The sequence below is a fragment of the Pelecanus crispus genome, chromosome 4, assembly GCF_030463565.1.
Source record: "Pelecanus crispus isolate bPelCri1 chromosome 4, bPelCri1.pri, whole genome shotgun sequence".
NCBI lineage: Eukaryota > Metazoa > Chordata > Aves > Pelecaniformes > Pelecanidae > Pelecanus > Pelecanus crispus.
In genome coordinates this window covers 80,859,952-80,865,182 of record NC_134646.1, presented here as the reverse complement: position 1 = coordinate 80,865,182, position 5,231 = coordinate 80,859,952, and the positions used below count along the sequence as shown (strand labels likewise).

At 51.6% G+C, this 5,231-nt stretch overlaps 1 long non-coding RNA gene across 1 annotated transcript; it reads left to right on the top strand.

Annotated features, from left to right (window-relative positions):
- The first annotated feature begins 766 nt into the window (after window positions 1-766).
- Window positions 767-5,103, top strand: LOC142593416 (uncharacterized). Its single transcript, XR_012831008.1, has 3 exons — window positions 767-3,927; window positions 4,053-4,168; window positions 4,901-5,103. It is a non-coding gene; the product is annotated as an uncharacterized LOC142593416 (long non-coding RNA).
- Window positions 5,104-5,231: the final 128 nt, after the last annotated feature.

The following is a 5,231-nucleotide window of genomic DNA, read 5'->3' as shown; positions in this document are numbered from 1 at the left end:
CCTCCTCCTCCTCCGCCGGGGCCCCCTCTCTGCCCGGGCCCCCCTCTCTGCCCGCCCCACCCTCGCCGCCCTCCGCCAGCACCGTCCCGCCGGCGCGGCCCGGCCCGGCCCGGCCCGGAGCGCCGCTCGCTCCCAACTTCCCGGTCTCCCCAGGCTGCGGCAGTTGCGCGCAGGCAGCGCGGCGGGCAGGCGGGGGCCTCGCGGCGCTGGGCACAGGCAGCGCGGCGGACGCCTCAGCCGGGGGCCTCCCCTCGGCCCGCGAAGGGCGGGGCAGCGATGATGGCGCAGGCGGCGCGGCGGGCAGCCCTCGCCTGCCGGGGGGCGGTGAGGCGGGGGGGTTACTTCTGCCGGTGCCCCGCGGTCCGGGATGGCCTCGCAGGTCCCGGGCAGCGCTGGGCTTTGGGCTGTTCGGTTAGGTGGCCCACGGGGCGGGCGGTGGGGAGAGCGAGGGGGGTCCTTGAGGGGTTACGGCTCAGGCAGGAAGCCGGGCAGCTAAGAGCGGGGGCCTGAGGCGGGGCGCTGTTGCCATGGCGACGCGGGGCCGGTGGCGGAGCCCGGGGAGGCGGCGGGGCCGGGCCGAGACTGGCTGCTCCCCGGGCTGCCCCGGCGCCGCAGGAGGCCTCGAAGGGCCGGGCCGGCTCCTCTGGCTCTCGGAGCCGGGCTGTGCCACCCCTCGGGCCGGCGGCTGGCGGCGCGCAGCAGCTGGGAGGCGGCAGGCCGAAGCCTGCGCTAGGGCCGGTGGGGTGGGTGTAGTGTCAGCGCTGAGGTAAACCCTGGGGCGGCGGGAAAGCGCGGCGGGGGGCCTGGCGCAGTAGTGTGGGGCACCTGAGGTAGGAGGGGGATCACTTCCCGTCAGGCTGTGGGGAACGCATGTCGCAGCTTCCCTAAACATTTCACAAGTACATACCGAAGAGCGGCTTTAAACAGAGTCAGGGCTGCGTTAAGAAGCCTGGCGTGCCGGAAACGGAACATGTAGCCTGTCATTAGGTCGTTAACTCGGTCAGTAAGCTTCCTCTTGACTTTTATGTTGACTTACAGACTGAAGTCATGCATCTGACTGGCAAGCTTCTTGTAAAAACGCGCTTGAAAGAAATGTCTCAGCTCGAATACCACTTGGTTAACATACTTGTTCCAACTTCAATATTTGGAAGCGGCAGCACAAGCCAGATATGACTCCGTTTTCTGTAGCACCGTACGACCAAAGCGCCTAATAAACTTGGACAAAGTTGACTGCAAAACCAGCGTTTGGTCTGAGTCTGAAACAATGCTGCTTCATCTGTGCCCATACTACTGGAACAGGACAAGAAAATAGAGAAAATTGTGTTCTCGTAAGAACACATGATGTGTAGATGCTTACAAGTCACTGTCATTCTGTCAGATTCAGGCCCAAACTCCTGCTTTTGTTTGTAGTCTTGCTCCTCATATAATCATAGATTACGTTTAAAGACATGCAGATATCTTCTTGTTTCTTAGGTCATTAGCACACTGGTTTAATTTGTTAAGTTCTTTACTGCAGTGGGCTCCTTGGCCATCTCAGCACATTCAGGCAAGGTCTCCTGATTTTGGTGTTTTTTGGTCATTAAACAGAGCCTGTCTTCTCCAGACGGCAATAACTGGTTTTCACTGTTACAAAAAGAGGCAATGCCAACTGCCTAGAAAAAAAGCGCTTTATATTTCAAGCTTTAATTAATGTATTCTGCTCCTGTGAGTCGGTTTGGCCTTGACTGATGCGCATTTCTGTGCTGTTGACTACCGCATGTTTGTAGGCAAGGAAAATTGCCACGAGAGGAAGGGGTAACTATCAGATAAAACCGTAGACTGCGTAAAGCCCTGAACAACCTGCTCTGGTGTTGCAGCTGACCCCGTGTTGAGCAGGAGGTTGGACTTCATAACCTCCCGAGGTCCTGTCCAACCTGAATTACTGCCCGAACCACTGCTGGATCACGTCGGGATTGCCTCACCCAAACAGCCAGTGCTCTAGCTGAGGCGTCAAATGCTGGCCATTGTGCTGCAGAATAACACCTGTATATTAAATCTACCTCTGTTTGGCCACTTGTAGATAGCAGGAAACGTCTGATTTAAAATTCCTCTACATGCAACAAAATAGCGTCTGGCCTGTTGTCATCTTGCTTTAAGACCCTCATACAGGCTTGCTGGTTTATTTAATAATTATCAGGTAATGGCAAGTAGTCACGGTTCCATATCATGCATAAAAATGTGTTGAGATGCACCTATGTCACTTAAAAAGTACATCAAGAGACTATGTTAGTGAACTCCTAGCAATTGTAGCTGCAGAGTTGGCTGGCTCTTAGGAAAACTGGGTTTCAGGTAGTTTAAATATTAGTTTGCTGAAATTTATCTTGATATATGGGAACATTAAAACTGTCCAAAAAAAAAAAAAAAGGGTATGATAATATTTTAACACGGTAAGGGATTGAATTAAGATTTTCAGTCCTTGGTTTTACTGACTGCAAAATGACAATGCTTTTCTTAATGTTCCCCATAAAAGTCTGGGAAGTGGATTATTGTCGGTATTCCCAGGCTGCGCAGTCAGCAACTGCTCGTGGGAGAGGATGGGGGAGGAGAGGGAATCCTTGCCATTTATCAACGGGCAGCAGTGACTTCAGGTTTGGCTGTCTGACAAGAAAAGATGGCTGTCCCAGTTCTCGGGATCTGATCTCATTCTTTCGTAAATCATAGTAAACTATTTTTGCTGCCGAAATTGTTCAAAAGCAGATCCCTGCTTCAGGTTTTTGTTTAAAGGTGGAATTTATATTCTTCGTTCCCTTCACATTTGTAATATTTGCTCTATGAGCACAGGACTGACTGTCTGATGACTGTTTAATGTTGTTAATTAGGTACAGTTAACCCTGGGGTCTTTAAAAATGTCAGCATGTGTCATCTTTGTCTTCAGCCCAAATGACTTTTAATTCACTATTAAGATATTTAGATTTTCCAGATAATTAAAACTCCCAGAAAAATTGTTTGCAGGTGACATGTCAAAGATGTTCTGAGTTGCAACTGGAAACCAACAAGCGATGGCTGTATCTAGAAAATACAACATTTTTCCAGTAGGGACAGCTTAGTAAGTCAGGGATGTAAAGGCAGGGAGGAAAGAGAGGACCAGAGAGCCTGGGAGAGGAACCGAATGGGTTCAGGCTTTCTCTGCCAGGCCTTTGGTGAACTCATCGCCTGCAGTTCTCTGCCGTACCCGTCCCTGCTCTTCGTTTGCAGCTCTGCCCCATCCCGTCTTGTTGCCTGGATGCTTCTGTGTCGGTAGCTGCTTTGCTTTCGGTTGTTGTGGGGGGTTTCGAGTAGTGGTTTGAAACATCATTTTTACTTTCTTGAAACGACTCCAGGGTTTTGAGTTTTGGCAGATGATTAGCTTCGTCTCTGCAGGGGACTCGTCATCAGTTACCACTGGGGAATGTTAAAAATTGATTTAACGCAGCCCATGAGCATTAGGAAATGACATATTGGTGACAGCCTCCCCAGCAGTTGGTGTTGCAAATAGTTTAGCTGTGAGTGTGGACTCGTAATTGTTGCTAGGTGCTTTCCTGCTGGAGGAAGCGAGGGCATCCCCGAATGAGTTACAGGGGAGAAACACAGGGGTCGGGTGGAGAGGGGTCTGCGGCGCTCATTAAAAACAAACCAACAAAAAAAAAACCCAAACCCTAACGATAAGTTTTCTAACTGAAGTTAAATACACAAGGTTCTTCTTCAAAGACCTAACTCCCATCTCTTCCTCCCACCTATCACTTCACATACGCTCGAGCTGCTCACTTGAAACAAAAGGCAGAGAAATCGGGCAACTTCTTGTACGCGTGACAAAAGAAACGGGCCGTCACAGAGCTTCTGGAAAAGAACTGTGCTCCCGGGGTGCGCTTTCTGGGCTCGGGGAGAGCCTGCCTCTGGCCCTAATGACAGGTGATGCTAAGCGTGTGTTTTACTGAAAGTCCTTTGGCTCTGCCAGCTGTGACAAGCAAGCCACTCTTGGTTTTTGCCAAGGGGAAAGGATGCGTCTTACTGATGCTTTGCCACTTTCTCATCAGGGAGATGGGCCCCGGCTCTGTTGAAGCGGGAGTTTACCAAACTGCAGCGGCTTTGAAGGGGAGAGCAGCACTTCAGCCCGGCCTCCCGCAAGCTCCGTCACTGGACTGTGCCTCCGGTACGTTCCGTCCCAGCTGGACCTCCCGCCCGAGGCTCGCTGCACACCCAGCCGAGCTGCTGAAATCCCTTTGTGTTTAATCAAGCAGCATCAGCGCAGCTGGGGTTTGCAGTCCACCTCTAATCTTTACCACATAAAAATTCTGAAGAATGTTGATTTATGTGGCTCCCAGTGCCAGGCACGGCATTTCCCAGCCCGTAAGGGCTTAGTTCGTGAACAGCTACTTCTGCAGTCCCTCCGCTCTTCCCCTTTCAGCAAACACCATGAGCCCATTGCCGAAGAAAACGGTGTCATGATTTTCCTTCTTGAAGAGGCCACGGTGGCTGTGTGACAAAACGGGCTGAACCTAGGTTGGGTTTGGGGTTTTTTTCTTCCTTTTTAAATCATATCAGCACGCTGAGAACCCTGTAAATGTGTTTTAAAGGCTCAGAGGAGTACGGCCATTTAAATGCTTTCTACAGGTCAATATTAATGTGTCTTTTTGAAATTCAATAGTACAGAATTACTTTGGCGTGTACACACTCTGGGGGGTTGTCGGTGTTTTTAAAATTAAGCTGCGCTATTTTTGTGCTCATCTGTATGAGTCGGCAATTTTCATGCAAATTACGGATTCTTAAAATAACCGAACGCACAAAAGAAATGTTGAGTTTCCTTCAGAGGAGAGCCTTCGTCTCACAGCAGCAGCTTGATTTTAGTACATCTTTTGTAGCAGATTAAATCGCGTCTTTGCAGCCTAACACTTCTGGTATAGGCCGGGAGGATTATTTGTGGATCCACTCAAACGAGGATCCACGCCGCGCTCCAAACGCTCCCGACTGGAAGAGCAGCCCCAATTTCAACCCTTGTCCGAAGCCGCAGTGCTGCCCGCCGGTTGCCTTTTCCCCTGGGTGCAGCCCAAGCTCCAAGCGCACGAGTGCCAAGGCAAAGCTGCAGAATCCCAGTTTCCATCCCCGCAGATGGATTTCACTTTATTCGAATCCGCTTTGGCGGCAGCGAAGGGCTGGGCAGCGGGGCTGGCGCGCAGGAACGCGGAGTGGAGGGGCCGTGTCCGCAGCTGGCGGCC